At 38.0% G+C, this 15,835-nt stretch overlaps 1 protein-coding gene across 5 annotated transcripts in view; it reads right to left on the bottom strand.

The window, feature by feature from the left end:
• Nucleotides 1-9,763, bottom strand: part of LOC131435391 (uncharacterized) — a 33,383-nt gene extending 23,620 nt beyond the window's left edge. The window contains exon 1 of one of the 5 annotated variants that reach the window (XM_058603222.1): nt 9,667-9,763. The gene's annotated coding sequence lies outside the window, so the exon portion shown is untranslated. Of the gene's footprint in view, nt 1-9,489 lie in introns of all 5 variants that reach the window. The other 4 variants (XM_058603220.1, XM_058603224.1, XM_058603221.1 and 1 more) reach the window with 4 other exon arrangements.
• Between the last annotated feature and the right edge of the window lie 6,072 nt (nt 9,764-15,835).

Raw genomic sequence — 15,835 nt, forward strand, 5'->3', positions numbered from 1 at the left:
TCGTTTGCCTCGGAAGGGGAACTACGCCGAGCGTGTCAGTGCTGGTGCATCGGTCTATCTGGCGGCAGTGATGGAGTACTTGGTTGCCGAAGTGTTGGAGTTGACCGGTAACGCTGCCCATGACAACGAAAACGAAAATCTTCCCTCGTCATCTGCAGCTGGCCATCCGTTGAAAACCCCGTCCTTTTCAGGATGACCACATCACTGTGATAAAGAAATATTTAGAATTGCTTTAAGTTTAGCCAGTTCTGATACGCCTGGAAAGTAGAATGCGCAAATCAAGTGGAAACATTTGTTCTAACAATTTTTGTTTTCGGCCGCATACTAAAGTACTCGCGACAAAAATACATATTGATCTGTGGCAACTCTGTTTCACACGGCATATTTGTAAACTAGTATAAAGATGTGTTCAAAATCATCACTTTCGCTTTCGCATTGCCGTTCGTAATTGAATGTGTTAGTGACGGTGCAAATTATTTTAACTCCCATCTTGATGAATCTTTTGGTAGGAAATATTGAGATCTGAGATGGTTCTCGTGTGTGTCTTGTTTCGGCAATGGGCCTTGCTGGACTTTTTGGCTGCCTTTTTCGGTTTCATTGTGCTGACGGTGTCTCGTGCATTCATATCGGGAAACAATGAGACGACAGGTCCTCGATGTTGCTGTCGTGTGTCTTGTTTCGGGGAGAGTTGCTCAGCAAATGATAGGAAAAGTGAACCATTCAACTTTTATATGGATGCTCTTGTATAGATACAGACATCTCGCGTTCTGATTGGCTGGTGCTGTCATGGGTTAAATCAAACAGGTTTTTCAATAGTGTACTATTGAAAAACTTCAATATTGTTGTAATACACGTTCAAGTTGAATATTTTCGATTCTATTGGTTGTTAGATTATATAAATCCTTCTACAGATCACTGAGCTATGAGCTTTCAAAATACGAGAAAGGCAAACGCGCCATATGAATTATCCTCTTTGATACTCGTTTATACCAAACATTTCAGAAAAGTTTAATTGTGAACTATTTAAGAATATGTCACAAAACTGAAAGTTTTAGCATAAAATTGTGATCATATCTCCGATGGCATGTAGCAAGAATTATGTTGATTCGTTAGATATAACAGGAGATATTCACGATCAAAAACTTATCACTCTCTCAGAGGGTAAATTTTGAAAAGGCGCCCCATAGTAAAGTAAGTCGTATTCACGACAAAATCGACATGTAGAGATAAAGACGATTAAAATTTTATTTCCGAATTTTAATGTGGAACACATTTTTGTTTTCTATATAGGGGTGCAAATTAGAAACTTCAGAAAAATACACGTAGAAATGTGGTCAGGTTTTGAACAATTACAGCTCAGTCAATTTTGTATCAATTATTAATACAGGGTGATTTTTTAAGAGCTTGAGAACTTTTTTAAACAATAAAACGCATAAAATTTGCAAAATCTCATCGGTTCTTTATTTTAAACGTTAGATTGGTACATGACATTTACTTTTTGAAGATAATTTCATTTAAATGTTGACCGCGGCTGCGTCTTAGGTGGTCCATTCGGAAAGTCCGCTTTTTTATCGACAAATTTTGTTCAGCGATGAGGCTCATTTCTGGTTGAATGGCTACGTAAATAAGCAAAATTGCCGCATTTGGAGTGAAGAGCAACCAGAAGCCGTTCAAGAACTGCCCATGCATCCCGAAAAATGCACTGTTTGGTGTGGTTTGTACGCTGGTGGAATCATTGGACCGTATTTTTTCAAAGATGCTGTTGGACGCAACGTTACAGTGAATGGCGATCGCTATCGTTCGATGCTAACAAACTTTTTGTTGCCAAAAATGGAAGAACTGAACTTGGTTGACATGTGGTTTCAACAAGATGGCGCTACATGCCACACAGCTCGCGATTCTATGGCCATTTTGAGGGAAAACTTCGGAGAACAATTCATCTCAAGAAATGGACCGGTAAGTTGGCCACCAAGATCATGCGATTTGACGCCTTTAGACTATTTTTTGTGGGGCTACGTCAAGTCTAAAGTCTACAGAAATAAGCCAGTAACTATTCCAGCTTTGGAAGACAACATTTCCGAAGAAATTCGGGCTATTCCGGCCGAAATGCTCGAAAAAGTTGCCCAAAATTGGACTTTCCGAATGGACCACCTAAGACGCAGCCGCGGTCAACATTTAAATGAAATTATCTTCAAAAAGTAAATGTCATGTACCAATCTAACGTTTAAAATAAAGAACCGATGAGATTTTGCAAATTTTATGCGTTTTATTGTTTAAAAAAGTTCTCAAGCTCTTAAAAAATCACCCTGTATTATGTCACCATTTGATAGGTAATATTTCTACGTATTGATTTGAATGTTCATAGCCATGTATTTTTAATTGTGTATCATTTAAATGTTGATTAATAGCTAGCAGTGACCTATTTTGTCTTAAAAAAAATCTCCGGTATACCGGATTTCCCTGCCATAGTCGACGGTTTTGAAGGAGTAAGCGGTATATCAAAGGGAAAGCATCGCTCTGTTTGGTCAATCGATGCAAAAACGATGCTGTTGGAAGCACGCGAATCTATAAATAGAAGCGAAATTTTAGCTAACGTTTCATATTCGTCATCTAACACTCGATGTGGATAGACGAATAACCTATTACGACTAATTTCGATTTTGTTTTATTTTTTATTCGCAGTTGTCTACCTACCCAAGCTATGGGTAAAAACCGCCATAGATCCGAGAAGGATCCAAAGGATGCTAAGCGTCTGAAGCCAAGTGATGTACAGGTAAACGACCGTTTGCTGAGTAAAAACCAATATGCTGATCTGCCAGTAGATGTCGAAGAGGAACTGCAGAAGAAGGAAAAAATGCCGCCTTTCTACCTGAAGGGCTTCCCACCAACTCTACGCTCGGATTTCAACACACTGATCAGCAAAGGACTACAGGCAACAATCCGTTTATGTACTGAAGGCTACAAAATAACTGTTCCGGCTTTGAACCACTACAAAGGAGTGGAATGCTATCTGAAGCAGACAAAAGCGGAATACTTCACACACGATATTGCCGCCAACAAACCTATGAAGGTTGTACTTCGAGGACTACCCGACATGATGGAAGCCGAACTAAAGCAGGCACTGTCGGAGGCTGGACTAAAGCCTTTGATGGTATTTAAAATGAAGCGCCATAATACGGACAAAAAGTTTAGAGATCAACTGTACCTGATTCATCTGGAGAAGGGCTCCATCACCACGAGTCAACTGAAAACGATTAAATCGTTATTTCACATAATCATCGAATGGCAGAAGTATAAACCGGTACATCGGGATGTCACACAGTGCACGAACTGTTTGAACTACGGCCATGGAGCGAGGAATTGCCACATGAAAAGTCGGTGCGGGAAATGTGCCGAACCACACAATACCAACGATTGCCTACTAGATGACATCGCTGTAAAATGTGTGAACTGTGATGGCGACCATCCATCTACTAGCAAATCGTGTCCCAAACGTGCTGAGTTCACAAAAAATCGACAACAGGCGTCCCGCAAACAATCAACGCGCAAGAATGTTCCACAGAAGGATGAAGTTAATTTCCCACGGCTCCCACCGAAGAGGGATATTCCGAATTTGCCGCCACTTCCTCGCCGCAATCCAAAGACTTCAGCCGCTGGATCTCAAAAAGAATCTTCCTCAAGAATCCCTCCTGGATGGGGCAATAATCAACCACAAGCAAAGGATGACTCTGGTGATTTATTCTCTGCTGAACAACTGATCGTCATTTTTGAAACAATGACAACAAAACTACGAAACTGCAGAACGCGGTTAGAGCAAATCAACGCCTTAGGCAAATTCATCATCGAATATGCAATATAATGGGTTGGTTATAGTAAATTGGAATGCTTGCTCACTCAGGAGCAAAACTGCTGAATTGTCCGACTTTCTTCAAGAGAAGAATGCCGATATTGCTATTTTAACTGAAACTAATCTTAAACCTGAAATTTCTATTTTTATTTCCAATTACAGGATTCACAGGCTCGACAGGGCAACTACCAGAGGAGGGGGAGTTGCCATTGCCATTAAACGATCCATTCAGCACAGGCTTCTGTCAGCCTTTAAATTGCAACTCATAGAAGCCATCGGAATTGAGATTACAACGACGATGGGACCCATCATCATCATTGCAGCGTACTGCCCCAAACAAACCAATCTTCGAGATGGTACGTGTGCATCATTGAAGCGAGATCTGGCTATGCTCACTCGACGACAGAACAAATTCATCATTGCTGGGGACCTGAACGCACGGCATGAGCTGTGGGGAAACAGAAGACAGAATCGAAACGGATTCGTACTTGCCGAAGATTACGAAGCTGGACAATACAACATCTTCGCTCCGGATCAACCAACGCGACTTTCCAGATCGGGAGTTCATTCCATTTTGGATATATTCATCAGCAACATCGCCATAGACAGCTCTCCGGTTGTCTTCTACGAGCTCTCTTCTGACCACTTTCCAGTAATATTGACGTTGGGATCTTCACCAGAAACAGTGCCTATTCAACCACGGAGGAACTATTATCGCACCGATTGGGTCCAATTTCAACAAATCGCCGACCAACTTATTAATATCAATGTTCCACTAGATTCCCCGATGGAAATCGATGCGGCCCTATCTTCCTTCCAGCATTCAATCACAGTCGCTCGTGATAGGACGGTTCCAGTACAACATATGCCGAGTTCCTCTCTTCAAATCGACAGTGTCACCAAGAAACTCATCCGACTTCGGAATATCTACCGGAGGCAGTATCAACGAACTGGCATCCTAGATAGGAAGACTACTTATAACAACTTAACTAGGATAATCCAGGAAAGGATATCTGAGCTTCGCAACAGGAACTTCCAGCAAAAGCTTCGAGAAATTCTCCCACATTCAAAGCCCTTCTGGTCCTTAACGAAGGTGCTTAAGAAAAAACCGAAGCCTATTCCTCCTCTGATGTCACCCCAGGACGCAGCTGAAGGAATACCTTTAATCACACCAGTAGAGAAGGCAAATGCGCTAGGCCAGCAGTTTGTGTGTTCTCACAATTTAGGACTCAACATTGTTAGTCCATATGAAAGAGCCGTTGCTGATAGCGTAGCTGAGGTTGACCAATCAGACAGCTTAGTTCCTGAGGAAAGTAGAGTCACTGCGAATGAGCTGATGGCTTTTGTGAAAAAATCCAAAAATATGAAGGCCCCCGGTTTCGACAACACATTCAACATTGAGCTGAAACATTTGAGTATTCGCTCATTTGTCTTCTTAGCTAAACTTTTTAACAGGTGCTGGGAGCTTGGTTACTTCCCTTCAATGTGGAAGTTAGCTAAAGTTATCCCAGTTTTGAAACCGGGGAAAGATCCTTCCTTTTCCAAGAGCTATCGGCCCATCAGCTTACTCTCTGCCCTATCCAAGCTGTTTGAAAAGTCAATACAAAGGCGAATTCTTGCTTTTGCAGATGAACAGGATATATTTCTGGAAGAACAGTTTGGGTTCCGGAAAGGAAGATCCACCATCCACCAGCTCACAAGGGTTAACAACGTCATCCAGCAAAATAAATCAGTGTCCAAAACGACTGCCATGGCAATATTGGATATTGAAAAGGCATTCGATAATGTGTGGCACGATGGACTGGTGTTCAAACTGCATCGGTATAATTTTCCCATGTATCTTATTAAAATTATCAAAAATTATCTTGCAGATAGAGCATTCCAGGTTTCTCTGAATAATGCACTTTCAGAAAGATTTACTATTCCTGCTGGTGTACCCCAGGGAAGTATCCTAGGTCCCATTCTATACAACATTTTCACATCAGACATCCCACCTCTTCCAGGTGGTGGTGTTCTGTCACAATTTGCTGATGATACTGCCATTCTTTACAAAGGTCGTGTCATTAATGCTCTGAAAAATAAACTACAGACAGATCTGGACGCTTTAACAGAATATTTTACAAGCTGGAAAATTGTGATCAATGCAGCAAAAACTCAGGTCATCTTGTTTCCACATTCAAGATCTCCAAAACTTGTTCCATCAGACGAATGCAGAATACGATTCGGTGATGAGGTCATTCAATGGTCCGATGAAGTTATCTATCTAGGACTCACCTTTGACAGACATCTGATATTCAGGTCACATGTTGACAAAATCGTTCAAAAATGCAGCATACTCATTAGGTCTCTGTATCCGCTGATTTGTAGAACATCTAAACTATGCCTGAAGAATCAGATGGCTGTCTATAAACAAATCATCTACCCCGCAATTGAATACGCAGTCCCTGTTTGGCGGGGTTGTGCACGAACACACAAACTTAGGCTTCAACGCATTCAAAGTAAGATCTTAAAGATGATTCTAAATCTACCCCCTTGGACAAGGACTAGTGAAGTACATGAGATGGCCTCACTGGATATACTAGAACAAAAATTCGAACAATACTGCACGAAATTTGAAGAGAGGTGCTCAATCTCTGAAATACAAATAATTCAAAATTTGTACGTATTAGGTTAGGGATAGTTATAAGTAGGTAGACATTTTATAAATAATTAAAATAAATATTATGATTAAACATTAGTATGTAAAACAAGAGTAACTAAAACACCTATTATTAATAACGAATCGTATGAACAACAAAGATGAAAGGCCAAAGGGTCAAAACACTTGTACTGTAAAATGTTGATGTAATACACAAAAATAAGATTAATAAACAGATATTTATGCAAAAAAAAAAAAAGCTAACGTTTCAGTCCCACGGGTACCATGCTAAAGGTAGGTTGTTGCTAGCCAGCAAGACAGAAAGTGCCATAAAACGATTTGAACCTTTAATTGGTATGCTCTGATCTTGTGTCATGCAAGATTGGATGAAATCCCATGTTTTGTCGTTCCGCCTGAGAAATTGACAACCACCCCAGGGTAAATTTTGAGTGCATATGATTAATTTCTAATTTATATGAGATGAACTCGATTGATAATGAGAATACCGAAATTGCAGAATGGTAGTAATGGTACAGAAATGCTATAAAAATAACTGCTTGCGTACAAAACTTGAACACAAACTTGGCGAAGAGAAGCTTAAATATCGATATCCGTATCGCAAGCATATACAAACATATAATTGCATACATTTGGGCTATTGATGTAATTTCGTCGGATACAAAACAAATACAAATCACGACAAATAGAGTCTATATTCTGGGTTCGTGTGTTCGGTGTTGGTTCCTAATAAAGATCAATCTAAGCAGACTCTCGTGCATTTGCGTTCAAAAGTGTGACGATTAATTGAAAATGTCGATCATTAGAAATTTTTGTTGCCTTGTTCCACATCAACGGCTCGAACAACCCGATGGGGCTGATCCTTGTAGTTTTTTGATTTATTGTGCTACCTAATGCTAAGTCATGGTATTATTACATAAAATATCGGTAATACACCTTTGCTATTCAAATGTTGCAACAACATTTAAATTTGCACTGAATGGGACTATCGGGTACTTTGCATATGGGACAGACATGAGTTATTATTTTTTTCACATTTTACTGAACAAACTCTTAACTTTTATTGCAATTTCTGAGAGTATATTGAGGATAGATTTCATTTCTGAAGCAAACTCAATATTGGCGAAAATCGATATGGGACTGATATGCGAGTATGGACAGCATATGTTATGCAGAAATGGTGATATGCGTTGAGATCAAATTGTATGGTTACATTAGTATAGATAAACTTGCAAAGCAAAACCTTGGCAATACATTCCTATTGTAGAATTTAATCTTCCTGTTTCAACAGACTTCGCAACACAATTAGTGTTCAGAATCATTGCATGGCTATTACTACGATTCTACTGACACTAAGAATCCTTCCAAGCCAGGGCTAGAACATACGACAACAGGCTTATAAGAGTGAAGACAGAGAGAAAGCGACACGCGAGGCGAAGCGAAGCAATGCAACAGATCGCACGGAATCGCGCGGCAGAGCTCCGTCCACTCAATTTCAGCAGAAAAAATGACAAATAGGTCAGAGTGAACTCGATGCGTTGCAAAGCGACTACTGATCGATCGCATCCAGCCATCTGACACCGGTATGTGAGCACCAGCCATTTGAAAGTACACCGATTACGTTGAGCCCCTCGCGTTTTGAGCCCCAAATACTGCGATGTTTTAATACTCAACGCGAATCTCAAATTGTGAAAATTACCTGCTGTGGATGTCCTGAAACACTGTCTGCTGTATTTTAGCTAAACCGACAAGTTATTGTGAAAGAGTCGACCCAAAATTCGCTAATACCTCTAAACGAGGTAAACCGGAAAATAATTGCATTACTAATTGTTTGTTTACGTTGCAATCAGCTGATTTTGAAGTTCCGATTTTGATCTCATCAAGATGGCGTCGTGACAGGAGGCCGATCGCATCGCACTCACTCTGACATACTTGTCATTTCCTGCTGAACTTGAATAGATGGAGCTCTGCCGCGCGACCTCGTGCAATCTGTCAAGTTTCGCATCGCTTCGTCGTTTTCTCTCTGGCTTCACTCTAAGATCAGCGTCCTATAGCGGCCCTTACACGATCATTAAAAGTGTCATTACTAAAAAGTAATGGCACTTTTAATGATCGTGTAAGGTCTACGAGTTCAATAATGACACGAGTAATGATGGAATTTCGGATTTTCCATCATTAGCAACATTATTTCTTCTTCTTATTTTTTTTGTGGAAGTGCTGAATATCTTTAGAACTATACGCGAAAAAATGACAGTGTAGATTTAAATTGTAAATATTTCATTAACCTTAACGTTTCAATTGCAAATCAAATTTATTTTCAGCTAAACGAAAATAAAAATATTGCTATTGCTGGAGTAGTTACAAATACTCATCATTAATAATGAACGTATAATGCTAAAAAGTAATGATGTACAGTAATGCAGTAATAACGAGCGTTTGAGCAGAAGTGTCATTACTTAGTAATGACACTTTTAATGATCGTGTAAGGGCCGTTTATGGATTGAGCCGCCTACCCTACATTTCGACAAATCAAATGATTCAGGTAATACAAAGATTTTCATCAAACCTACGAAGTACATGCATTGCATTTCAGATTTGTTTGCGGAAAACAGTGTATTAGTTCGAATTACTCAAAAATGTTTCAATGTGTTGCTAAAATGCTACAATGAAATTACAGTCGATTAAATAATTTACTAAAATCTGAATATTTTTTTCCGCACATTATCTAATCAATCATCTAATTGGCAACTTACGAAACTACGGTATTAAATGATAAACAAGGCAGTAAATTTTAACAGTTCGCTGTTGAGAACAAGTTTACAAATCATTCGGTAAACCAATCGTTTAATTAATTGACTGAAATTAGCAGAAAGTATATTTTGAGAAACTTTTCTACTTATATTTATTGGCATCACTGGAATGTCCTTCGAAACGCACATCGGTTTAACAAATAACACACACAAAAAAAATATAGAATTCAACGTACAACGCGCAAGTGGAAAAACAAATTTGAGGTTATTATAATTCCCGTCGCAGTCTATATCAAAATTCGTGTTTCCATCGATGAAAAAACTACGATCTAACCTCCGATCTGCGAAATTTCACTGCACAAAAAACTATTACGTCGATGTCAACAAATTTAACACCAAAAAGCGTAACTCACATGCGAGGAACACGCAAAATCCGACGTCCAAAATTAATAACGAAAAATGATGCAAACTTTGCTTCAGAACAAACTCGATTGATTGATAAAGCTCGCGTTCGCTTCTTCGATCAGGGATGCCAGTAAAAATCTTTAAAAAATTGTTCTATTTCACAGCTCACGAACAATATGATGCCAGGTGTCATAACTCATATTTTACCGGTATAAAGAATAAAAATAAGGTACACATAAATTATTGTCTGCATATCAGTGCAATATACGACTTCGTGCATTTTTTGCAGATTTCGGAAAACCAACATTGTTCTGGTGGAATCCAAAATATCATACAATAAACTTATTTTGGCATTTCTGCCTTGGTGAACTTGTCAACAGCGTTGTCAGGTTGCCAGATTTATCTTGCAAATGCAGCCCGGTGGCAAAGATATGGCGCTCCAGCAAGTGCTATCGTATCACGATGTAAAATACCTGGTGATCACGTTTTTCTATGTGTTAGTGCGGTTGTCATTTTATTTTGGAATAACAGAGAGACGTGAAGAAGAAAAACATAAAGAAATGACGTTCCGGGAGTTGCTTTTATGAAAATATTTAGAGTTGATTCTGTTTGCGAAAATATTGACAATAAAATGCGGTGTTTTGTTCTGGGATGTTTCAATCGTCGAATTAGAGGAAATGATCTGTCTATTTATAAAAACTGGTATATTTTTTGCGGGCTGGAGTACAATAGTGAAAAGAATTGGCGCGTATGTTCTGCACATTTCGGGACCAAAGATTATCAGTCGAGCGAAATGCAGCTTAAATTTTGTGGTTTTCAACGTCGGGTCTTAAAAAAGCATGGTAAGTTCAATATTTTCAATCATCACACGTAATGAGTACACTGATTTTAGCTCAACCTGCGATTCAAAGACAAATTTTCCGGAATGGATTTGGTAGAAGCAAATGGCATTGGTCTAGCCAGACTTAGTGGTCACAGCAACTTCCTTCTGTAAAAAAATAACAAGATCAAGAACACGTCGACCATCATTAAAAAAGTACTTACGTACTACGGATAGAAACTTGATATGAAACTTTCGTTCTGTGTGTGAGTTAACGGGAGTACTGAAGCCTGCATCGTAGAGTAGAGCAGCGTATAACCAACTCGCTCGTAGTTAACCTCGAACGTATGTACCCAGTAAACATTCGGAATCTCAAACTTTGGTTGGTAACATTCTAGACCGACGGTGTAATTCGAGCGAACAAATGGATCGATTCGCTCGACCTCCATATGAACATCGGTAGTCTGAAATGATTTCATTTTGTCATCTCTGGTGTATCACGATGGATTGATGACAATAAATTGCGTCAGAAAAAAATATAAGTCAAATAAAACCATACTTAAGAGTATGAAGAGCTACAGACAAATATTGTTTGATCGATTAGGAACTGTAAAACCAAGATGTATTCATTATCGGTTAACCGATTTGTTAAGCGACAATCAACGTTTGGTCTCCATTGTGTATCAAACAAAATTATCAATAAGTGCAACATTTTATTCATCCAATTCGGAACCATTTAGATCATCACCAGCCAAAAAATGCCACCCACAGCACAATCACTCCATTATCCATGATGACTGTAATAGATTCCACAGTGCGATCCGCCAAAATGGAGTAACTTAGTAGTGAAATCCCAATCTGAACTGGTCGTTTGTTTATGTTTACATGCTTGAATCCCGGCGCGCCATACTAAATTTCATGAGAAAATTACCAACACAACCAAAACTGTCTTATCACGTCACCAGTGTATTTTACATCTTGCTATCGTATAGCCAACACCCGCATAGCGTTTTGGCTACCTGGGCAGCCATGGCCACCAGACGGCACCAAAATTGATTCAGTGACGGTTGTCAAATCCAATTTGACAAAACAAAGTTGCCTGTATCTAAGTTAGCCGAGCGTTTTCATCTTCTCACCTTCGCTGAAAATGTCAAAGATTTTAATGTGGAAAAATCCTGGTGAATACGGTTGTATCGTTTGAGTTGTATATCTGGCAGCGGTGAGGCAGTCGGTCACCAGAATGTCTGCCAGCCATATTTTTCCCGCTGGCAGCGTTTAGTCAGCCATCTGGCAGCCATGCGTATGCGGGCATCTGGGGCATTTGGTGGGCAATGGAGATGTGCGAAACAGCTCATACCGGTGAGCAGCTCCGGACCGATCAGCTCACTAAAGTGAATCGATTCAATGCATCAGCTCATCAGCTCATTCAGAATGAACTGAAGGTTAGTTTTGAGCGCTGTTTTTCTTGCACCGTATTTCTTGCGCCGTTTCTTTTACTCCGTTTTTCTTTCATATGCATGATCAAAATCATTAATGCTTGAAGAACAATGCTATGCGAACTAATTTGTGTCCGAATCATTATTATGTCACATTTGTTGGCATCCCTGAATGTACCTTAGCCTACTGAGTGAGAGGTAAGATTTCTTATTGACAATGGCTCATTCAATCTGTTAAAGAAGGATAGATGCACATTTGGTAGAACGAATGAAAGCACACATTTCTTCTCATTTAGAACTCGCTCTTCAAGAGTCGAAGATCCGTTCAGCTCATATAACTTGTTTCCACCTTACCAGTGCGGTGAACTGGTGAGCTGCGGTTCTTTTAAAAAGAGCTGTGAGCTGTCAGCTCACTTTAAAGATTCGATTCACTGGAACAGCTCAGGAGCGAATTGCTCATCTCTAGTGGGCAATCAGAGCTCGGAGTAAGGTAAACAAACATTCGAGCATTTCAATTCGAGTTAAATCTTAATTTCCTTATCGTAATTATGATAATCTGATCGATAATTTTCGGGGAAGTGCTTTAAAGGGTACTGAATAAACAAGTAGTTTGTAATATCCAGTTTTTGGCTAGGCATTCTTCTTCATTGCAGAATGATGCTGGCCACAGTTTCATGACGTCATAGCAGGAGGCTGTACAAATGCCAGATTTTTCTCGCTTCGCCAGACTCTCCAATAAACCAGATCTTTTGCAGATTTTAAAAATTTTACCAAATTTTGCAAATTTTCCCACATTTTGCAGATCTTACCAGATTTTGACGGTGTTTTGGCCTTTATACGACAGGTGCTGAGTGCTTTTTTTGTCCACTGAAAACACTGAAAATGAAGCTCAGTCAAAATTACTTTGAACATAGTTTTAGACACAGACAAATCCAGATAAATGTTTGAATCAGACAGATATTTGAAAAAATAACTTGGCAACTCTGCTTGTCAAATTTAACTGCGCATTTTTATCAATGGGTTTCAAAATGATCTGGTCATTCTGATTTCTATGCTGCACCCCTCTTAGAAAAACAATCGTTCAACGGGAGGCCAACACGGGGCCTTCGTTTGCCGATTTTGAAACAGATCGTTGTACCGAATGCCAGTTTTTTCGTTCAACATACCCGACAGACAGAGGTCCATTGTTGGTCCATTTTTATTATGAGGAGTTGGACTAGTTTTACTGCAGAATTTCTGAAGTTTTTTCCACTTATTTTTTAAACTAACACTACATACCTGCACAATATTTCTACTTCACGTAGAATAACAACAAATTTTCTTTCTATAATCTATTGATCATATCTGATTAAACGGAAATTCAACTAGGTTTATATAAATTGTTATTCACTGCTAATTACTCGATTCTGTGGCCGGATTTTTCTTCTCAAAAAACAGTAATTATAGTTCAGCTTTCGTCTAGTCTCTCTTACTTCCTTTCGTGTTAACATTCCAGTGTAGCTAGTGTAGTTTATTTTCAGGTGTGACCAAGTTTCGAGGGTTTCGAGTTGTCCCGCAGTCTAACATTGCAAAGTTGGTTTACTCACATGAAGGTGCGCTTAAGTATTCACGCCACAATCTCTAAACAAGCAGCGCCTCTACATTTTAGCTTTGCGACAATGTGCCAATATATGAATCGCATATTAAATGCGGAAATAGTTATTGCATGGTATTTTTTTATTGGACAAACCTACGGAATGGGTAAAACTTTTTCATTCATTCAACTTTTGCATAAAAGGTAAACCTTTAATTTCTTCAATATTAAACTATATTTAGATATTAATGCTAAGTGAGGTTATGTCATCAATTTTCGTAATCGAAATTCAAGGTTTAAACAACTATTGGGTGGAAAAATCGGCCAGACCAAGTAAAGTCAATATTTTCAATCTGTAGGTCATTCTGAAAGCAAAAAACTTAGATTTTTTTTCCCAAGCTGAATATTTAAAATATTGGTTAAAATTCTAATTGATAGAAATCAATGTTTTTCCCCTAATTAGAACAGAATATTCTTTGATTATAAATACAAATAAATAAAAATTCACTGGAGAATAAACATTCCTACACTCAGAAAAATAATATGGTACCATATGGGAGGTGAATTTAACCATACGAGTATAGTGGTTCTCAGCACACAATAAAATCAGATGATATTAACAATATGCAAGCTCACTTTGACTATGAATGGTTTTGGCTCTAGAATAGTAATGCTGAACTGTATAACGTATGAATAACTACTACAATTGGAATGTTTAGCACAACCATGATAGCATATATTTTTACATTGTACTTTTTGTTTCAACTAGTGCCATGGTATTTTTAACATTTCACTTCTGGTTCTTTCGAAACACGGTATTATGGTTAATTTGACAATGATGAAGATCATCCGAACATGCGAAAACGTTCAAAAGTTATATTAATTTAAAAAAATCGATGTAAGAATAACAAGAATACATTAAAACCGGCTTTATTTTCCTAATACATTTATACTCTAATATAACATTATATATAAATATTATCTATAACATTTAAAAAAATTATTCATAGTGTTTCTTCAGCATGATGAAAAACCTGATTCTGAGCCAATTTTTCCAGCAATGAAACAAGCAACTTCTAGTAATTGATTTTGATTTCGAATATTCGTTACTTTCAATTATTTTATGATGATAAATTTACCTTCACTTAGGGCAAGAGTTTATGTTTTGATCGCTCGTAGACATTCCAAATCACCAACTCGTTGCTCTCTTTAACGTTTTAATGTTTCCTTTTTTTTCTGTTATGAAATTGATCATATAATAAACCAGAAGGGTTTTTTACCAGCGAATTTCTTGGGGAATAATACAGTTCCTATAAAAGTGTAGAAAAATCGAAAAAAATTATTAATAGAATTATTTACACAGAAACTTAACGGAAAACACATTAAATTTTTTTCTGGATATTATTTCCGAAATAGCTTCCATATTCAGATATTCATTATTGGCGATGTATCGATCGAATACGACAAGTGCCAAGTGTTTAACATGCTCTCAATCGAGTTCTCCATGTTTTGTAACAATTTGTAACAATTTTTCCTTAATCATTATGTCTTATGAAATTTACTCACCTGCAATACCAATGCTGAAGCATAACTGCGCACTATTACAAAATTAAACACTTATACAAGATATCGCAATTTCGTCGCTGGAATATGAAATCTGCCGCTGTTATGAAGCTTTATGTGACACTAAAAAAAGCAGACGCGTTGATTGACAATTTGTATTGTCGCCCTGAGTAAATACATAGTCGGTTGAAAAATACCATACGGACGATGTTCTTTCTACATAAATTATGTTGATATGAACAATATGTATAGTGCTCTCAAACTTGACAATCTCTATCCAACTATATGTTTATTCATGGTAACATTTTTATATTCTGAAGAAGAACTTACTCACATGGTAGTCATAACTATATCACTTCTCAACTTTATGGTAGTCGAAGGTTCAATTTCACCTTACTTGTAGTTGTCAATGGGATTTTTTTTGTTCTTATTTCAATGATTGTCAGAATTGCCATGCCAGAAAAATTATAAAGACAAATAGTATAGTCAAGTAGTAGATTTTTTGTTCTAGTGCTTATATCAATGCAGATGGTAAATAATCTTATATCATGGTCGTTACTATTATTTGAGTGCATAATTGAAATGACCATGAGGAACAGGTTCCGGTTACTATAATATTTTTCTGAGTGTATGTATTTTAACAGCTTCATTCGAAAACATCATCGTTTGTACAAAAGCACCATCTACATGTCGAACTGTAGTTAGAAGGCCAATAATAAACAACTTTTTTTTACTGGTTCACTGTCACATTTCTGTCTAAATGATTTTTTGTTAAGGCGTGACAG

This window comes from Malaya genurostris, chromosome 3 (genome assembly GCF_030247185.1).
Source record: "Malaya genurostris strain Urasoe2022 chromosome 3, Malgen_1.1, whole genome shotgun sequence".
NCBI classification, from domain to species: Eukaryota; Metazoa; Arthropoda; class Insecta; order Diptera; family Culicidae; genus Malaya; species Malaya genurostris.